Genomic DNA, 22,448 nt, shown 5'->3' on the forward strand with positions numbered 1-22,448 from the left:
CTGAAACATGAAGTAACTGCAGAAGATATAAAGAACCGCTGTGTCGCTAATGTTGACGCACACTTTCATTTAATAACGTAATTGTGTACCGGCCTTCTCTGCAACTTTCACTTAACTTCTTATGCAGTAATCTCTCCACCTTAGCTGTACTTCTCAGAAGCCACATCAGTTAAATTACGGAAGCCACAGCCCTTGGGGAAATTTTTTGTTGAATTGGGAAGTTCATTTATTATTGTTTAGTCTCAGAGTCAAGCCTTCGGTATACGTGGTGAATGTCACTCTTATTGCTGTGCGTTGTCAGCCAGGTGTCTTTGTCTGGTCATTGCAGAAAAGAGATGGCTTCGTAACACGTTTCTAGCTTTCATCTCGGCCATAGCGTCCTTTGCGTTGCCTCTTCCACTATTGTTTGCCTGGGTGGTGATATAGTTCCGGATTCCTCAGTATGGAAATTCAAGAGCCGACAGAATAAATCACAGAGCTGGCGATTATAGATAATTTCTCCGCGCACTCGTATTGTTCTGTCACCAGACAAGACAGACCACCCTCCTCGTTATTACAAACTACAGCAACTAACGCTTCTTCATACTCAGTCGTCCACACCCACATTGTCTTTCCGTTCCTTCTGTTCCAGTTACCCGCTGACGTGTTGTAAACTTTATTCGTCGTTTCTCTGTTGTTCTTTGTTCTCAACCGACGGAGATAGTAAGACGCGTGTAGCCCCGAATTAACTTAAGTGTCCTTAATAATAACGTGAGAAAAACTAACGATAAAAAACTTGCTGTTGCAAACAACGTACCGGGGGAGTTGCTTAACACTGCGCTCATATGCTGTAGTAAATGCGTTGAAATTTCCTCCTGGCCGCCCTGGCTAAGATTTTCCATCACATTAGAGCAATGCAGAAAAGACTTTTTTCAACAAAAAATTGTCAGTTTCTTCCTAAAAATCTTTTTCATTGAGCTGATCTATACTGATCTCGATGTCGACTTACACTTTTTGCAGTGACTCAAATTTGTTATTTTTTTGTAATGTTTCCATCTGAATGTCAGCGAAGCTGCGCGTTGTTGATTAAATAAGATAGTCTGAAGCCCTGTCAGTATGTCCATTGCAGGGATTTGGTGTTGTCAATTTAAAGAAACGTATAAATAATTCACGTTAAATTACGATTTGCTTTTCATAGTACTGCACCGTCAGCAGAGGAGAATCACTGTGCACCCATTTTACTGTGGTGTGCTGAATAAGTTGAACAGTCGTGAATCAATGTGACAGTCGAATAGGTTATAATGATCGTTCGCACACTGTCTTCCGCGTCGCGCTTAAATCTTAATCTTTTGTCATACCAGGCTTCTTTTACTACGGCTCCCCGCAACGCAAATCCCTGGTACCTGGTACACCCACAGTTAAAAGGAAGTTAACGGGATCTGAATTTCTTTTATCTTCCATTATTCATGGCCTTGACTTACTCGAAACTCGCAGCGGCGCTAAAATGTAACCTTAGCGTAGGCTGGCCCACGCCGTGGTAGCATAAAACCACCAGAGCTTTTAACATCTGTTACGCTGACAAACTAATTACAGGAAGACATAGATTAAGGGGAAGTGCAAGCAACAGACGGTGTCATTACTCAGAACCAGTGACGGCGCGGACTTAGGATCTTCCGGAAGTACCGTATTTAGGCGGAACAGCAATTTTAGACACAATGAATAGCTATGTTTAGCAGTTTATTTAATACATGCTTTCTCCTTCACCTTTGTTTCTTTCTTGGCCGTTCCATTTTCTTGTATCACCACGAAAAATAGCCGCACTGTAAGAGATTTATTGATTGTCGTTATTGACTTCTTGTAATCTTAAAGATGTGTGCAACATGTAAAATTGTTTTGGTAATGGTGCATGTATTGCGTACCCTCTACAGATTTATTTTGTTGCAGTTAGAAAAATAACTTTCTTGTGATCAGGTAACGCTAGCCCAGTTCTAAATAGAAAGTTTGCAATAACCATATTGTGAAAATTGAGCTCCTCTCGAAGTACCGAATGTTCAGATAACCGGAACTACGACCGGCTAACGTCCACGATAGCCGCCGATACTCGTACAGGTGAACACCATGCTATTCTCAGAGCACAAATGAAACGAGAGATGGCTGTGCATGGCCCCCTCACATTGGGGGGGGGGGGGGGGGGGGTGGTCCAAATCCACGAGGAACAAAAGACATTGTAAGCAACTAGCGCAACAACAAAAGCAAAGGGATAAATTCTAGTGTCCGATTCCACTCGTCGGCTTTGAGCAATGACGTCATGCCAGAGAAAGCAGCTGATGATATCCGTAAACAAATGAATTTAGCGTACGATAACATTCCTGTCACCGTTCCCGCTATTATTCACTTGACCATGAATTATATCGAAATGGAATGCAGAAAACGGAAATAAGTAAGAATGAAACAGAATGAGATTTTCACTCTGCAGCGGAGTGTACGCTGATATGAAACTTCCTGGCAGATTAAAACTGTGTGCCGGACCGCGAAAGGCAAGGTCCCGAGTTCGAGTCTCGGTCCCGCACACAGTTTTAATCTGCCAGGAAGTTTCAAGAATGAAACAGACGAGAAATCTGCATTTGTTTGAAATAAATTATTGTAATGTATGTGAGTAAGAAAAGCACAGGGCACTTTTAAATTCCATTGCAGCGTAGCGCGAGGTGTAGACGTAATTTAAAATAATAATTATTGGATCTAACGGGAAATCACGGGAAAATTGGGGTTTTGGGCGAGGAGAAACAAAAATGTAACTCAACAATGGGCAAATGAAATACATAACAACTTACTTGAAACAGTAGCAGGAACGTGGAAAAACCGACACAGAAAACCTAAAAAAAGCCGGGACACAGATAACAAAAATTCACAAAAAGTAATAAATATTATAATGCATAACTAGAATTGACCTGTACACGATAATTGTAGTTACCGATTCCCACATCAGTTATTTTTTCGGAGCAGTTTCGAGAGCAATTAAAAATGCAGAAATCGTACTACATTTCAGGGCGCGCACCTACTGCAGAAACGATCGAAATAATGCGTCGTGCATGCAATGATTGGACTCTGCAACTAGATTTGACCTACATAGCTTAATTCTAACTACCAATTCCAATATTTGGAACTTTTTGTGAATTTTCATTATTTGGATGTGACTTTTCTTTTAGGATTTCTGCGTTGGTTCCTACACATTTCATGGTAGTGCCCCTGCTACGTTTCGTGTATGTTATTACTTGTTTCATTTTCCCGTCGTGTTACATTTTAGTTTTTCGTCGCCCAAAACCCCCACTTAGACACGGCAGTCCCGTTTGACTCAATAACTATTATTAAAAATTAACGCTGTTTCACAACATTACGACTTCACCGTGCACTATACTACAATGGATTTAAAGGTTCTCTGTGCTCTTCTTATTAGCATAAGTTATGGTAATAATTTATTTCAGACGTGCATATTTCTCTTTTACTGTTATTTATTTTCGTTGCTTTCAGTTCTGTTCGATACAATTCGTCGCTAAGTAATTAATCACGTGAACTGTGATTGTAACTTTATTGTATGTTACATTCGTCTCTTTAAGAAATTCATCAGTTGCTTTCAAAGATTGCCTTAGTACAAAGCAATTGCTCAAAGCCGACGGGTGGAAGCGGGCACTAAAACTGACCCGAAGATAACCAGCACCAGACGTTATCGATACCACCGAAAAACATGTTGTCCCGCTATTGAAAGCTAAATCAGCGTTCTTCGACACGAACGCTCGTAAATTTCTCCCGCTCCATAACGCGCGATCGTTCACCTGTCCGATTGGCAGGAACATTCTTTAATCAGACAAGTTCATGATGTAACAGCACGAATTCTCAGAAATGGTAAGTTCACAAAGGTACATGATCACATTGGAACAACCCAAATAAAATGATCCAACTTACCTACGTTGTGTATTTTAATTTAAAAGTACCTACCATTGAGCAAGCAGTAAAGGAAACAAAAGAAAAGTTCGAAGTACGTATTAAAATCCGTGAAGAAGAAATAAAAACTTTGAGGTTCACCGATGACATTGTAATTCTGTAAGAGACAGCAAAGGATTTGGAAGTGCAGTTCAACGGAATGGACAGTGTCTTGAAAGGAGGGTATAAGATGAACATCAACAAAAGCAAAACGAGGATAATGGAATGTAGTCGAATTACGTCGAGTGGTGCTGAGGGAATTAGATTAGGAAATGAGACACTTAAAGTAGTAAAGGAGTTTTGCTATTTGGGGAGCAAAATAACTGATGATGGCCGAAGTAGAGAGGATATAAAATGTAGACGGGCAATGGCAAGGGAAGTGTTTCTGAAGAAGAGAAATTTGGTAACATGGAGTATTGATTTAAGTGTCAGGAAGTCGTTTCTGAAAGCACTTGTATGGAGTGTAGCCATGTATAGAAGTGCAACATGGACGGTAAATAGTTTAGACAAGGAGAGAATAGAAGCTTTCGAAATGTGGTGCTACAGAAGAATGCTGAAGATTAGATGGGTAGATCACATAACTAATGAGGAGGTATTGAATAGAATTGGGCAGAAGAGGAGTTTGTGGTACAACTTGACTAGAAGAAGGGGATCGGTTGGTAGGACATGTTCTGAGGCATCAAGGTATCATCAATTTAGTATTGGAGGGCAGGGTGGAGGGTAAAAATCGTAGAGGGAGACCAAGAGATGAATACACTAAGTAGATTCAGAAGGATGCAGGCTGCAATAGGTACTGGGAGATGAAGCTTGCACAGGATAGAGTACCATGGAGAGCTGCATCAAACCAATCTCTGGACTGAAGACCATAACAACAACAACTACAACCTGTTACCAACTGTTCGTCTAAAATTGTGAGCAATATGTTTGTGACTATTACAGCGCCATCTATCACAAAGCGAAAAAAGTGGTCCAAGTAAAACATTCATCTTTCTTTACGTACTACACGAATATGTAATAAGAATGGGGGTTCCAATTTAAAAAAAAAAAGCGCAGTTGATATCCGTTTGACCTATGGCAGCGCCGTCTAGCGGGCCAACCATAGCACCGTCTGGTTTCTCCCTTCAAGCTAGACGAATTTCGTTGTTTGAAGTTTTTTTCGTTTGATGCTTATTTCGTGAGATATTTGGCCCGGTCAGTATCAGTGGACCACCCTATATATAATTGCACTAATGTTATGCGTATTTTCACCCATAACATTTTCCTTCCAGTCAAACGCTATATTAATCGTACATCCAAACACTCGCCACCATCGCGAACAGTTTTCACGTCCACACAGCGTCGGGAGACACGACGGAAGGGGATCTCGGAGCGTTTGGCGGGCGTGCATGAGAAAAGTCGGGCGCCAGGCTGTGGCGAGGCGAGTCGTCCCCGCCCCGCATTGTGTGGCGCGGCCATCTGCATGAGAATGGCGCACAGCGACGCTACGCATCTGCAAGTCGGATGCCGCAGGGGGCGGAGTCATTACCAGCCGCGGCCCTACCCTGCCTGCGTTGCGGGGTTCAGCACTCGGCTGTGGCCCCAGGTAGGTAGGTACACTCTGACACCATCCGCTCATTACCATCTTCCGAGGCGTCTGCCAATACTTGTAGTCTGTACCGCGGGAGGACAAACTGCGCAAAGACTCGATCCGACTCCGGAAGCAAACTCACCTCTGGCAAGAAGTGTTGTTGTTTTTGTTTCTTGTTGCGGCGTTCACTCCGAAGACTAGTTTGATGCGGTTCCGCGATAATTTTTAATCTTGTCTGTCTGAGACAGACACATATATGCACATGTGAGGAACAAGGTTCCCCAGAAAACACTTTTTTTCTTCTGCGGGAAATACGCAAACAAAAGACATACACTACACTTACAATTAGACTACAAAGAAACACACACACATATACACGCAGCAATCGGAGACGAAGAACAGTGTGCACAACTAAATGTATTGACAAACAGTGTTTCCAAAACAACACATGAAGAGTACCTACGGACACGGCATAACTGCCATGCCTATATGCAACGCAACAATTTCCAGAGGGTGTACAGCGATACTCAAGAGTGACATCAAAGTTTATGACACGGAAGACAAAGAGGAGGAGGAAGGCGAGATGTAACGGTAAATAAGCGTAAGGTGCTGGCGAGTATTCACCGCCAGTCACAATCAGTGATGGCACTAACAAATCTTTCCTCTATATCATCTTTTTATATTCTTCTTAGAATAACAATTTTTTATATTTAAACCTTACAGTATTGTAATTTTTAAAAGTATTATCTTTGTAAAATGTTGTAGTTAAAAACAAGAAACAAAGAAAACCAAAAAAGACTAAAAACGAAAACTAAAACGTACTACCAAATTAATAAATAAATTAAATAAATAATAATGCTCATCTTTGCCTAACAGCTCCATCCTACAGTCGTTGGAACCCGCTTACTATGTTGTAGCCTAGATCTCCCTCTAAGATTTTTACCGCATACGTTCGCCTCGATAACCAAACTGACGATTCTTTGGTGCATCAGAATGGTGTCTTATCCCCAGATTCCTTCTTCTGATCAAATTGGGCCATAAATTTCTCTCCTCCGTAATCAGTTTAGTCCCTGTATTAGTTATTCCATCGCCTATTTAATCTTCAGGATTCTCCTTTAGCCGCACATTTCAGAGGCTTCTATTCTCTTCTTGTGTGAAATGCTTATCGTCTAGATTTTACTTCCGTATAAATACCTTCACGAAAGACTTCCTGACATTCGTATTTATATTTCTTCTTAACAATTCTTTTTTTTTCTGGTGTGGAATTTTAATATTCCCCTACTGAAATTTACATCCTCTCATTTTGCCAACCACAAAGCAAAACTTATTGACACTCTTAGTGTATCATTTCCTATCCTAATTACTGAAGCATCGCCAGATTTAATTGGACTACATTCCATTTGGCTATTGTGTTCATTTTATAAGCTATTTTTCTGAGACTGTCAGTACCGATAAAATGCTCTTCCTAGTCCACTGTCGTTTGTGATAAAATAGTTCAAATTTTCATCGGAAAAATTGGAATTATTCTCTGCGATCTTTCAACAACAGTTCCAGATTTCTTATTTGTTTAGTTTACCATTTGTTCAGTGTACAGATAGACTAACATGAGTTACACTACAGGCTACAATCCTGTCTAACTCCCTTCTCAGCTACTGCCTCCTTTTTTTTAAATACTTAGACTCAAGTCACCGCACTGTGGTTTCTGTAGAGGTCGTAGATGACTTTTCATTCGCTATATTTTCTCTCTTGATTATTTTAACACTGGAAAGAGCTGTCGTTAATTTTTCTCCAAATCGTCAAATGCCATAAGTGTGGCTCGTAGTACTTCAGCGTAGCTTCGAACATAATAATTTCAAATAATAATTCTGTATGGCCCAACATGCTGGTGCAAATCTTTCAGATGGACGCCACTTCGGCGACTTAGGTGCACCGAACCTACCCCAGGAACCCCACCGAGGAAAGTGGATCTACAGTTTAATCTGGATTCTGAACCAACTCCGTCGCCCGCTTCTCGTGGTCGTGCGGTAGCGTTCTCGCTTCCCACGCCCGGGTTCCCGGGTTCGATTCCCGGCGGGGTCAGGGATTTTCTCTGCCTCGTGATGGCTGGGTGTTGTGTGCTGTCCTTAGGTTAGTTAGGTTTAAGTAGTTCTAAGTTCTAGGGGACTTAGGACCACAGCAGTTGAGTCCCATAGTGCTCAGAGCCAACTCCGTTCCTGGTGAATCCGTCCATTATTGAGAGGCAAAGGCTATATTAAATGCAGACTGGAATACTTCGTCGGCCACCCGAAATTGAATCCCCTGACATTTCGGTTTCAATGACTTTGTTTTCATTCACTCGCATTAGTAATAGAGCACTAGGCCGGACATTTCGTACGATAATTCGTAGGATCGGGGTTGGCTCGCGCCCTACTTGTCTCTGCCACCCAAACTTCTCATACATCTACATCTACATTTATACTCCGCAAGCCACCCAACGGTGAGTGGCGGAGGGCACTTTACGTGCCACTGTCATTACCTCCCTTTCCTGTTCCAGTTGCGTATGGTTCGCGGGAAGAACGACTGCCGGAAAGCCTCCGTGCGCGCTCGAATCTCTCTAATTTTACATTCGTGATCTCCTCGGGAGGTATAAGTAGTGGGAAGCAATATATTCGATACCTCATCCAGAAACGCACTCTCTCGAAACCTGGACAGCAAGCTACACCGCGATGCAGAGCGCCTCTCTTGCAGAGTCTGCCACTTGAGTTTGTTAAACATCTCCGTAACGCTATCACGCTTACCAAATAACCCTGTGATGAAACGCGCCGCTCTTCTTTGGATCTTCTCTATCTGCTCTGTCAACCCGACCCGGTACGGATCCCACACTGATGAGCAATACTCAAGTATAGGTCGAACGAGTGTTTTGTAAGCCACCTCCTTTGTTGATGGACTACATTTTCTAAGGACTCACCCAATGAATCTCAGCCTGGCACCCGCCTTACCAACAACTGATTTTATATGATCATTCCACTTCACATCGTTCCGCACGCATACTCCCAGATATTTTACAGAAGTAACTGCTACAAGTGTTTGTTCCGCTATCATATAATCATACAATAAAGGATCCTTCTTTCTATGTATTCGCAATACATTACATTTGTCTATGTTAAGGGTCAGTTGCCACTCCGTGCAACAAGTACCTATACCCTGCAGATATTCCTGCATTTCGCTGCAATTTTCTAATGCTGCAACTTCTCTGTATACTACAGCATCATCCGCGAAAAGCCGCATGGAACTTCCGACACTATCTCACAGGCGAGCTTCTCACAGCAAGAGAAACGGAATAAACACTTCGCTCCGGGCACGCATTTGCGTGAAAGTGACACGCAGAGGTGACGATCAGCCGTGACAAATGAATCGCAAAACGAACCCCCCACACTAACTGGTTTATACTTACTAGCTGCTATCCGAGTCTGCTGGTCCTTAGCAACTCAACAGAGATTCCCTCTTCTATGCTCACGCCGGCCGCGGTGGTCTCGCGGTTCTAGGCGCTCAGTCCGGAACCGCGCGACTGCAACGGTCGCAGGTTCGAATCCTGCCTCGGGCATGGATGTGTGTGATGTCCTTAGGTTAGTTAGGTTTAAGTAGTTTTAAGTTCTAGGGGACTGATGACCACAGATGTTAAGTCCCATAGTGCTCAGAGCCATTTGAACCATTCTATGCTCATCACGGAAAAGTGCGTAAAGCGTTGGGGGGGGGGGGGGGGTTAATTTAATTAAGGTACTCCGACACCATTGGTGGTGGATGCTCGGACGACTGAGTCGGAAGGCATCTGGGTTGAAATCCAATTCAGTAATATGAACATGTTACTAATGATCAACACAAAATATTCTGCCCCAACAGTAAATTCTCTCTTCTCCCCCACCCCCCGCGGAATTAAAAATGTAATCACCAAAGTTGAATGCGCTTCTTAAAAGATGAATCGCAGATGGAGTGAGAGGTAAATCAGGAATGGAAACTGTTTTCTTGCATTATGAAGTACTCTCACCGTAATTTGACCTTATTTTGAAGGAGAGGAGACGAAAGCAAACAAAAAGAGTTCTGCTGACCGTACACGAGATCCCGTTGTGTCGGGTGTCGCAGGGCACGTGTTGCCGCAGTGTTCTGCGCGTTCTGCTGCGGCACACTCTGTCACCTTTGAAACGGAGGCTTCCGAAAATAGCGGCGGAGCGCGGCGGGCGGAATGCGCGTGTTTGCCGTTACCGGGGTTATTCTAGGGCCTTCCGGGATTGTTTGCCGCGTAAACAGTCTGCCGGCCTGCCGCAGCCGGCCCAAGCACCGCGCTCTGTTTGCGCCGCGGGGCGGTCCGGCTGCGAGGCGCTCTGCGATCTGCAGACGCTCGTGGAGGAAGCTAGGAGTGTGGAGCGTACCGCCGAAGCCAACTCGTGAAGATCATGTCCCATCTAGGAGATAAAACGCCAGAGCGCTCAAAAGCAGCCAGCGATCCTTACATCTACACTCGTGCTCATAAAATAAGAATAATTGCAGAATGTGGTGCCACGCAACGTGGCACTACACAAAACTGGCGCTAATAGCATAGGCACAAATGGAACACATACGACACAGATCTGTAAGTCCACGGTATTGGTGATAAGTTGAGAAAACCGTCCCGAAACATATGTGCTAAAAACGCCACTGTTTCCTGCGCATGTACTCCGACATCAATATGGGATATGATCACATGGCACACGTACACAGGGCGCACAACGGGTTGGCATACTCTGGATCAGGTGGTCGAGCAGCTGCTGGGGTATAGCCTCCCATTCTTGCGCAAGTGCCTGTCGGAGCTCCTGAAGTGTCCTAGGGGTTTGAGGACTTGCAGCGATACGTCGACCGAGAGCATCTCAGATGTGCTCGATGGGGTTTAGGTCTGGAGAACAGGCAGGCACTCCATTCGCCTGATCTGTTTCAAGGTACTCCTCCACGATGGCAGCTCGGTGGAGCCGTGCGTTATCATCGATCAGGAGGAAGGTGGGACCCACTGCACCCCTGAAAAGGCAAACATACTGGTGCAAAATGACGTCCCGATACACCTGACCTCTTACAGTTCCTCTGTCAAAGACATGCAGGGGTGTACGTGCACCCATCATAATCCCACCCCACACCATCAAACCACGACCTCCATACAGGACCCTTTCATAGACATTAAGTCCGCAGCTCGTGGTCGTGCGGTAGCGTTCTCGCTTCCCATGGCCGGGTTCGATTGCCGGCGGGGTCAGTGATTTTCTCTGCCTCGTGTTGACTGGGTGTTGTGTGATGTCCTTAGGTTAGTTAGGTTTAAGTAGTTCTAAGTTCTAGGGTACTGATGACCATAGATGTTAAGTCCCATAGTGCTCAGAGCCATTTTGAACCATAGACATTAAGGGGTTGGTATCTGATTTCTGGTTCACGCCAGATGAAAATTCAGCAAGAATCACTGTTCAGACTATACCTGGACTTGTCCGTGAACATAACCCGGGACCACTGTTCCAATGACCATGTACTGTGTTCTTGACACCTGGCTTTATGGGCTCTCCTGTGACCAGCGGTCAGTGGAATGGACCTTGCAGGTATCCGGGCGAATAATCCATGTCCGTTCAGTCGTCTGTAGACTGTGTGTCTGGAGACAACTGTTCCAGTGGCTGCGGTAAGGTCCGGAACAAGGCTACCTGCAGTACTCCGTGGACGTCCGTACCGTAGCGCCTGGAGACGTTTCCTGTCTGCTGGAATCGTTGCCATAATCTTGATATCACATTTTGTGGCATATTTATTCCATAATACCTAGAGGTCCCAGTTTTCGTATAGCATTAGCCGCATGTGTTTACCATATCTTAAAACAATAAATATACAGCTACACGGTTTAGAAAAAAAAACTGGTAACTATGACCGGCGCAAGGAGTGGTATAAGATATTTAATTCCACATGTCTTCCAGTACAAACTACATGAATTGAACATTGTTTATTAAACAAACTACTGAACAACATAGTTCACAAAAAGAAAATAGCAGAAACATCAGTCCGCAGCTCGTGGTCGTGCGGTAGCGTTCTCGCTTCCCACGCCCGGGTTCCCGGGTTCGATTCCCGGCGGGGTCAGGGATTTTCTCTGCCTCGTGATGACTGGGTGTTGTGTGATGTCCTTAGGTTAGTTAGGTTTAAGTAGTTCTAAGTTCTAGGGGACTGCTGACCATAGATGTTAGGTCCCATAGTGCTCAGAGCCATTTGAACCAGAAACATCAGCTTAATTAACTGTGGAATATAACAACAGTTTTCTTTTAAAATAAAGATAAAAATGAAGAAGAGCATAACCGTACTCGGTAAACTGAACTCCTGCATGTCTGTAAAACAACTAACGCTTCTTCAGACAGGAGTCACAGTTATATTTTTCAGGACCCATTGCATTCAGAATTACACCAAAAAGCAAGAGAAATAGACCGGTACCATACTGTGCACAGGTTTTTGCCGCTGGTATGTTTTGCTGGATGGCACTCTGTCTAATACAACCCCATTATGGACGACACTGAGCGGCATTTCTTAATTCCCATGCCGTCCAACAATGTGTCTCTGTTTTACGGATGTAAGTCCTCGGCATCTGAACAGAGGAACCCTTTCTTCTAACAATGATGTACTATAGTATGCCATTCATCAGCCGTTTTTTCTTCTCAGTCACGGCACCGATACATACGCTGTCGTTCGTGTTGTGGTGTCAAAGGCAGCCTACTCGTGGGATGGTAGTTCCCCAGTCCGGGTGCTTCTGGTCGCCGGCCAGAGAAACTGGATGTGACAGAATGTTCCGGCGAGTCCCTTACCTGTTCCTGGATGGCTGGTCTAGATGCGAAGGGTTACAAACTGCTTGGTGTAAAATACGGCGATACTCTCTTGCGGTAGTCACGCATGGTCGACCGTGACCTTGGAGACGAGTTGCATCCCCTCACATTCCCCATGATGTCCAACATAGGGCCACTTTCACATCCGAGTGGCCTACAGATCTAGGTATCGCATTATTCGACCAGCCGGCAAAATGAGGACCCACACTGAGGGCCCTTGCAAACTGTCACGTGCTGATAACGCTGCCTCGCGTGAGTACGCGCCACCTGTGTGTCCTTCGGCGTTCATTCAACATCTGACGCTGTCCCCGCCCCGTGTGTATGTGTCGCAGGAGGAGTGATCGTATTCAGGGATGTCACAGGAATGATCATTGGAAGCAAAAAATTCCAATAAACATACTATAAAATGCATATCTTAAGAGTTATGAGCACGTAAGTAGATGTGTTTCGCAGTAGTGAAGACGAACAAGTGGTTACAGCACGTAAGGTATGCGTTTTAGAGCCCATTTATACCAGACTTTTTCCCATGATCGGGGACACAGTGTATACTAGTGCTGTCGATAAAACATCGATATTTTTTCCTAAGGGTATCGATATATATCCGCTAAATTTTCCCTCAATATATCGATACAGAAATGGCAATATTGGATGCCGATATTTTTATTTTATAATTTTTTCGCAATTTTCGGTTAATATTTGAAACTGTTCCTTTGAAATTGTAGTAGAGCATAATTTTACTTTCACTGTGTGAGCCCGCATCTCGTGGTCGTGCGGTAGCGTTCTCGCTTCCCACGCCCGGGTTCCCGGGTTCGATTCCCGGCGGGGTCAGGGATTTTCACTGCCTCGTGATGGCTGGGTGTTGTGTGCTGTCCTTAGGTTAGTTAGGTTTAAGTAGTTCTAAGTTCAAGGGGACTGATGACCATAGATGTTAAATCCCATAGTGCTGAGAGCCATTTGAACCATCTTTCACTGTGTGAAGGACCCTTACTACTTTTTAAGCTTTCATCATGGGCAGTCTTTCTCTTTGTTTGAAGCAAGTACTTGTGGCACAAAACGGTAGTCCGATGGCACTGGGGGATGGCGGAGTGAATGGAATAACAAGATTTCAGATGTGGAGAAATGGCACACCAATTGCGTTAAAACAAAACTTATTAACGCGACTAGTGTGCTAGTTCTTCACATCGGCATTCTTCAGAAACAGTTGCTGAAACTGATGAAGAAAAATCTAAATGATAAGATTGGTCTTTGCGGTGGACGAATACGTGTGAGGAGAAATGATGACGTAATCGGCTCGCGGTGCTACCAACAGAAACTGCAGCCTTTAACTTCTCCACGCAGTTTTGACACTACAGCTGCTAGGTTGCTGGAGTTTGCAGAAATGGGGAAGAAAAAACAGGGAAGTCGAGTCGAAGTGTTCCGGACAAATGCGATATGTGACTAAACCGAACGAAGTTCCCATCGGACACCTTTTATTGCGCCACTGACATGCATTCACCATTGCTAGCAAAGTGGTTATCTCCAGATGAGATTTTCACTCTGCAGCGGAGTGTGCGCTGATATGAAACTTCTTGGCAGATTAAAACTGTATGCCGGACCGAGACTCGAACTTCGGGACTCGAACTACCAGAAGACGAGGTATTGGCAGAAGTAAAGCTGTGAGGACGAGGCGTGGGTCGTGCTTGGGTAGCTCAGTTGGTAGAGCACTTGCCCGCAAAAGGCAAAGGTCCCGAGTTCGAGCCTCGGTCCGGCACACAGTTTTAATCTGGCAGGAAGTTTCAAAGTGGTTATCGCCCAACGTGAACGTGCATAGTTTTCCTTTAAATTTCCAAGGAGGATAAGCAGGCTGCTAGCTTGTTGATGTACAGAATGTCTAATAATAAATAAATACTTAAATATACAGCTCTAAAACCGGCAGTATATTCACAATGTGCAGTTGTATTTTTATTGGTCGGTACATCGATTTTTTCTGTCGATATATCAATACCTTTTTCGATACATCATGGGAAAATAATGAACGTTTTTAAAATATCGACATATCGGATTCCTGGTATTTTTAAAAAATATCAACAGCCCTTCTGCAAGAAGGAAGTCAGTACCAAGACTAAGTTATCTGTGCACCGTTCAATCTTTCGACCAACTTTGTTGTATGGGAGCGAAAGCTGGGTGGATTCAGGTTACCTTATCAACAAGGTTGAGGTTACGGATATGAAAGTAGCTAGGATGATTGCAGGTACTAGTAGATGGGAACAATGGCAGGAGGGTGTCCACAATGAGGAAATCAAAGAAAAACTGGGAATGAACTCTATAGATGTAGCAGTCAGGGCGAACAGGCTTAGATGGTGGGGTCATGTTACACGCATGGGAGAAGCAAGGTTACCCAAGAGACTCATGGGTTCAGCAGTAGAGGGTAGGAGGAGTCGGGGTAGACCAAGGAGAAGGTACCTGGACTCGGTTAAGAATGATTTTGAAGTAATAGGCTTAACATCAGAAGAGGCACCAATGTTAGCACTGAATAGGGGATCATGGAGGAATTTTATTAGTGGGCTATGCTCCAGACTGAACGCTGAAAGGCATAATCAGTCTTAAATGATGAAGATGATGATGATGATGATCAACAGTCGTGGTGTATTCTCTAGCAGGCATAGTAACAACACTAAATACCAACAACATTAATGCACTGTAGTACCGCTCTACTTGTGGAAGAGAACTGCGACTGATCATATACATACCCAACGATGCACGCGCTGTGCTACCTGAAGAAACGTTGCAAAATATAGGTAACAGTATTGGTGGCCCCATAGCTCGACCTTTCTGACAAGTGAGTTGGGCGTCCAAGTGGCTGTGTTGTTTTAGTGTTTAATGTTCTTTATAACTTTTCTGTTAACAACATTTTCATTTATTGCAATAATTTGGTGCAAAAAATCCTAGAGCCACTAACAGCTGCTTTCTGGAAAGACATTTACTCGTGCGTTTGTTTCTGTCGTAGCTTGGTGTAAAAATTTATTGCACTTTCATTTGCGAAAGGCAAATTACCTGTTATAACCTGTTTCCTGGATAGCATTTAGTCTTCTCATTTCGAGACTCGTACCAACGAACCCAGTGTTCCGTTCGCGAGAGCAGTAAAACATGGCAGCATTCCACTGTGTTTTTACGGCCCGGGTGTACGCAACGGCAGACGTTGCGCGTGCCGGCGGCGGGCAGCCGCGAGGTGGTGCACGGCGGGTGACAAAGAGCGCGCTCGGACGCGAGCAGCGAGCGCTCGTGAAACGGCAGGCGGGCCTTTTGTGGGTTGGGGCGTTCGCTCGTAAAGTGCCGACCTGCCGCCCATTGTCATCCGCTAATAGCGCCGGGCAGCCGGCACGGGCGGCGGTCGACACTCGCACCAATCGCTTCTGGGCACGTTCCTTCTACGTCCACAGTTCGCTAACCGACCTGCACTTCTCGTCCCTTCCGGGAAGCGCAACCGTGAGGCCAACTCAGGGCATTATTTCCTCAAATGCGTACACAGTGCCACGGTCGCTGTGACCAGGAAGTGTGTGACGAACAAATATATTAAACATGGCGCCCATTCACAGGCCGACTGGTCCACCGACCCACTCGCCAAATGGCGGAGACACGTCTTACTGTGTCTGGACACCAGCGATCGCTTGGCGTGACTCTACGGAGTGTGGATTGGCAGGTATTGTTCCGGCGAAGCAGGTAGAGGCTCGCCAATGAAACTGACGAATCCAGACCGTGGACCCGACCGCGAGCCCGTCGTCCACACAACAAGGGACGTGGTCGGCGGACCAGTTCACCTGTGTATGGAGGCCTTAACTTATCAAGTGTGTCTGGACATCCCTTTGTAATGCGGAATTGGCCGTTAGATGTCACGAGAGGAGGACCTGCCAGAACAAAAAGTGGCGCGGACTGTTGTGGAATCAGTAGAAGTGTAACAGCGGAATGGGTTGGTTGAGAGTCACAAAGACTTGGAACGTGGACTAGCCGTTGGATGTCATCTGAGTAACTGTTACATAAGAGACATTTCAACGCTTCCAAAGCTGTCGAAGTCGACTGTTAGTGACGTGATTGTGAAGTAGTGACGTGATTGTGAAGTAGTGACGTGATTGTGAAGTAGTGACGTGATTGTGAAGTAGTGACGTGATTGTGAAGTAGTGACGTGATTGTGAAGTAGTGACGTGATTGTGAAGTAGTGACGTGATTGTGAAGTAGTGACGTGATTGTGAAGTGGAAACGGCTAGTAACAACCGAAGCTAAACCACGAAGAGGCAGATCTCATATACCGACGGATAGGGACCGTAGAGTAGTATTGCAGATGCTGGTTGTAAAAAAAAAAAAAAAAAAAAAAAAAAATCGCATGAAATCAGTGGGAAGGAATCACTCTTGAGTTCCAAAGTGCTACCAACAGTCCAGCTAGCACAGTGACTGTGGACAGTGTGTTCAAAAGAATTCAATTGATCGAGCAGTTCGTCGTAAGCGACAGATTTCTGTAGTCAATGCTAAGCGACGCTTGGTGATGTGTAAAGAGCGGCCGGCCGCTGTGGCCGAGCGGTTCTAGGCGCTTCCGTCTGGAACCGCGCGACCGCTACGGTCGCAGTTTCGAATCCTGCCTCGAGCATGGATGTGTATGATGTCCTTAGGTTAGTTAGGTTTAAGTAGTTTCTAAGTCTAGGGGACTGATGACTTCAGATGATAAGTCCCATAGTGCTCAGAGCCATTTGAGTGACACCACTGGACAGTGACTGACTAGAAACGAGTGGAGAATCACGTTTGCATCCTCTGGCAATCCAGTGGAACTATTTGGGTTTGGCGAGCGCCCGGAGAACATTACCAGCCGTCTAGTGCCAATAGTGAACTACGAAGAGCTAGTGTTTTTCTTGGTTCCCTCACTGCGCTTAAAAATGCTAAATGTGGAAGAACAGTAACAGATTTTACAGTGTCGTCTCCTGCGTAGGCCTACATTATAGGAACAGTTAGGAGATAATGATTGTATCAACATGACAGTACACCCTTCAGAAAGCAGCATCTGTGAGGCAGTGGTTTGTGGACAGTGACATTTTTTAAACGGACAGGTCTGCACAGAGTCCTGGCCTGACCCCAGTAGAATTCCAAAGATATGAGCTAGAACGAGAACTTCACTCCAGACCCCAACGTCCAGCATCACCATCTTGAAACTTCCTGGCAGATTAAAACTGTGTGCCGCGCCGAGACTCGAACTTGGGACCTTTGCTTTCCGCGGGCAAGTGCTTTAGCATCTGAGCTACCCAAGCACGACTCACGCCGCGTCGTCACAGCTTCACTTCTGTCAGTACCTCGTCTCCCACCTTCCAAACTTTACGGAAGCTCTCCTGCGAACCTTGCAGAACTAGCACTCCTGAGAGAAAGGATATTGCGGAGACATGGCTTAGCCACAGCCTGGGGGGATGTTTCCAGAATGAGTTCGAGTCTCGGCCCGGCACACAGTCTTAATCTGCCAGGAAGTTTCATAGCCGCGCACACTCCGCTGCAGAGTGTAAATCTCATTCTGGAATCACCATCTTCTCTGATTTCGGTTCTTGAGAAAGAATGGGCGGCCATCCCTCTCCAGAAATTGACACCTCAGTGAAATTGTCCCCAGTAGAATTCAAGCTGTCACAAAGGTGAAAGGTGGACACATTGCAAATTAACGCCCACTGCTAGGTGTTCGGATACTTTTGATCCAATAGTGTAACTACCGCAGGACTCTGTCGTGGAGTAAGTTATCGACGTCGTAATTCCTTTGTGATCGACATTGCAACATCATTCCAATTCCTTGCCTTGAGAGAGTGTCTATGCTCTCAACGTTAATCTATGAACGAAGATCTCAGTAGTCTGAGCAAATCCGTGACCACCTTGTCTCGCGAATTAGTGCACTCCAGTTGTTTGTGCATGGACATTACAAGTATGTATGCAGAATGAGATTTTCACTCTGCAGCGGAGTGTGCGCTGATATGAAACTTCCTGGCAGATTAAAACTGTGTCCCGGACCGACTCGAACTCGGCACCTTTGCCTTTCGCGGGCAAGTGCTCTACCACCTGACTTACCCAAGCACGACTCACGCCCCGTCCTCACAGCAGGAGAGCTTCTGTAGAGTTTGGAAGGTAGGATGCCGGCTGTGGTGGCCGAGCGGTTCTAGGCGCTTCAGTCAGGAACCGCGCGACTGCTACGGTCGCGGGTTCGAATCCTACCTCGGGTATGGATGTGTTTGATGTCCTTAGGTTAGTTAGGTTTAAGTAGTTCTAAGTTCTAGGGGACTGATGACTTCAGATTTTAAGTCCCATAGTGCTCAGAGCCACTTGAACCATTTTTGAAGGTAGGAGACGAGGTACTGGCAGAAGTAAAGCTCTGAGGATGGGGCGTGAGTCGTGTTTGGCTAGCTCACATGGTAGAGCACTTGCCCGCGAAAGGCAAAGGTCCTGAGTTCGAGTCTCGGTCCGGCACACAGTTTTAATCTGCCAGGAAGTTTCAACAAGTATGTAGTTCAGTATCAAATTGCTCTGTAAACACGATTTCTTCTGACGAAAATCGCTGAACTTATTTTTCCAGTAGATATTGCTCCACGAGTAATATTGGGCATAACTAAACTGATGCACCCGTAATGAAACATCACGACGCATTTCTGTGAATCACTGATCCACATTGTGTTTATCTGGAAGGTAGCTGAGGCTGTCCTGCGTACCAGTGAAGTCTCGTGAGTTACATAAGCGTTTAAGACCGTACTCCCTTTTCCGCAAGCGTAGACATTTCACGTTAAAAATAAAAATGACACCAGTACAGAACCTTTTGCGGTTAAGGCCTGTTTTCTGATCACAAGACGAGATCTTGAACGAAAATCGGCAAAGTTTGCCAACGAAATCCTCGCTATCACGAAGTGAATCCCGCCCTCGAATGGTGAAGCTGAGTTCGTGTCTCGCGTGGCCTCGCAGCTGCGCATCCAATTTATGGTCTGCAGGCTGGCTGGCGTCAGTTTTCGCTTCTGCCGGCGCCTCGGACACGTCTTGCAGCGCTCGTTCAAAGGTGAAAGGAGAGCCGAAGGGGACGAGGCGCATATGTCAAGAGGCCGGTCCATGCCTGACCGCCCGCGGAGCCGTGTGTGTGTGTGTGTGTGTGTGTGTGTGTGTGTGTGGAATGCGTGCAGAGCGGACCAGGCGTCGAACGGACCAGTTCCTGCACGGCGAGAGATGGGAGTGGCGCTCCTATTCACCGACCTGAAAACATGGCGCCCGTCCAGGGGCCGTTCGCCAAATGGCGGGCCACTTCCTGAAGTGATGCGCGCCTGCGGTCGGCGGAGGAAGTGCCAAGCAGGTGTGCTGCCAACTTGGGCTTTGCACCTGGCTAGCCGCCACAACGTATTAGTTTGTTGTATCCACTTCTGTTAGATTACACCACTAGCGACAGACCGCTCCAAGTAGTAATTACCTAGAAGTAACCGTCCGGAACGAACTTAAGTGAAATGAGCACGTAAAACAAGTAATCGGAAAACCAGAGCAAGACTGAGATTGGTTGCGTAATTTATTCACGAACGAAGTGGCTGACAAAACACTCGTTCGACTGATTATTATGCACTTTTCATCAACCTCCGACGCATAGCAAACAGCATTAAGGGGAGTAGGACGTCACACGGGCCGACTTTGAGCAGGGGAGGCACCACAGGACATTTTAACTTCCACTGTCTATACTTTTACAAGTAAATTCATAAAACAATGTCAGCATGACCAGGAAGGATTCAGGATTCGCACTTGTAGCAGCTGAAGTTCAAAAACATAACAAAATAATTTTTTTTTTACATGTGAAATTTCATCATATTTTCAATTACTATTGGCTGCATTTGTTGCTATAAATACACTTTCCTTCATAAGTAAGAGATACTGTTCGATGAATTTTGCGCAGCATACAAACCATACTTACAGGTGTCTGAAACTCTAGAATCTATTTAATTTATGAAAAAATGAATGAAATGTTACGTTTTAAACTTTGTTTAGAAAAAAATCAAATTTTGTAGTTAATTACCTCAAATTTTACCACAGTTTTTAAGAGATTTGGAAAATTATAGAGTTGCATACACCTGTAAGTATGGTTTGTATTCTGTGCAAAATTCATCAAAGAATCTCTCTTACTTGCGAAGAAAAATGTACCTATAGCAACAAATGCAGCCAACAGTAAGTGAAAAAATGAAATTTCATATCTAAAAAAATTTTATTTTGTTATGTTTTTGCACTTCCACTGCTATGAGTGTGAATCCTGAATCCTTCCTGGTCATGCTGACAAAGGTTTATGAATTTATTCGTAAAAGTATAGACAGTAGAAAATAAAATGTCCTGTGGTGCCTCATCTGCTCCAAGTCGGCCCGTTTGACGTCCTACCCCTCTTAATAGAATAGAGAAACAGGGGAGATCACTCGGAGAGCGGCGAGTTCCGTCATTGGAGAAGTTTACTCGGCACAAAAGCGTTGCGGAGATATTCAACGTACGGTACGAGAGGGGGTTGCGTATCACGGAGAAGTTTTATGATGAAATTCCAAGGGAGTCGGGCAACATATTAATTCCTCACATGTACGTCGTACAAAATGATCACGAAGACAATATTAAATAAATTGTATGTCAGACGCAGCTTTACCTACCTTCGCTCTTCTTACGCGTCATTCATCAATGGCACATGATTTATTTATTTATTTATTTATTTTGGGGGAAGGGGGGGGCTGGTATGTAGAGTGGTAAAAGAAGTACTTTGCACCACATACCATAAGGCGGTATGCGGAGCATACATGTATCTCACAAATGGGTTCAAATGGCTCTGAGCACTATGGGACTTTACATCTGGTCATCAGTCCCCTAGAACTTAGAACTACTTAAACCTAACTAACCTAAGGACATCACACACATCCATGCCCGAGGCAGGATTCGAACCTGCGACCGTAGCGGTCACGCGGTTCCAGACTGAATATATCTCACAATTTCACGAATTCCACTACTGCAGATAGTACTCTCCCTTTCCAAGACCCGTACTACATAAAATGAGGGGGTACAATGTGAGGGAATATACATATTGAAAAATCCTAACTTCCTCACACTAAATAAATTTTGACTCGTTACCCTACAGTTTTTGCCCTTTACGGCCCCGTCTGGCGCCATGAACGTTAACTCTCGATGTACTTAACACATGTCCTGTCATCCTGTCGCTAATTCTGTTCACTGCTTACAACATATCCCTTCCTTGAGTGATTCTGCCGGGTACCTCATTTCTCATTAGCTTCTTAATTTTTATTATCATCATGTAACACCGCATCCATAACACTTAGATTCTATTGTTTTTTTTCCATTTTTGAACCATTCATAATTCATTTCCTATGCTGTGATCCACACGTGCATTCTCAGAATCTTCGTCCTCAAATTAAGGCATCTTTCAGCGAGGCAATCCCTCTTTGCCTGCTCTTGTCTGCTTCTTGTGCCCTCATTACTTCGTCCGTCACGTGTTGTTTTGTTTCCAGGGTAGAATAATTCCTTCATTCATTTCGTCTTCTACCGTGATATCAGCTTGTCTGCTACGTGATCTCCCAATTTCAACAATAAGTTTATCAGCAATATCATTTCTGCTACTCATTACTTTTTCTTTCTTTGATTTACTCTCAATCCACTCTCAGTGGATTATACGGACCATTCAGCTGATGGTCTCTGAGTATATCAATTTATCATTTGTATTCTTTCTCGCAAAATTTTAAACCTTTTTTTAATTTTCATCATCGCTTCTTCGATGTACAGATTTAGCGGTAGAGGAATCAGACTGCATTTCTGCGTTATGCCCTTTTTAACCCGAGCACTTCGCTATGTCAAATGAATACTGGGCTCAAAAGGGAACCTCGGTGACGTGTGTGTGTGTGGGGGGGGGGGGGGGGTCTCACCTCGCTAGCCACTCCCACTCACGTTGCGCCCTCCAGCAGTTCCCTTGTTAGTCTAGCAGCAGCGGCGTTCAACTCTCCGTCCTATGTCCTCAGACCGTACCCGACAAACGTTTGGCGCCTTCCGTTGTCAGCACAGCTCATGCGTAAATGTGGTGATGACCGTTCTTC

General features: G+C 45.0%; 1 protein-coding gene and 1 non-coding gene across 10 annotated transcripts in view; both read left to right on the forward strand.

Annotated features, from left to right (window-relative positions):
* LOC126186151 (protein held out wings) overlaps positions 1-22,448 on the forward strand; it is a 419,545-nt gene that overhangs the window by 276,994 nt on the left and 120,103 nt on the right. The window lies entirely within an intron of this gene.
* Positions 14,040-14,114, forward strand: Trnal-caa (transfer RNA leucine (anticodon CAA)). Its single transcript has one exon. It is a non-coding gene; the product is annotated as a tRNA-Leu (tRNA).

The sequence above is a fragment of the Schistocerca cancellata genome, chromosome 1, assembly GCF_023864275.1.
Source record: "Schistocerca cancellata isolate TAMUIC-IGC-003103 chromosome 1, iqSchCanc2.1, whole genome shotgun sequence".
NCBI classification, from domain to species: Eukaryota; Metazoa; Arthropoda; class Insecta; order Orthoptera; family Acrididae; genus Schistocerca; species Schistocerca cancellata.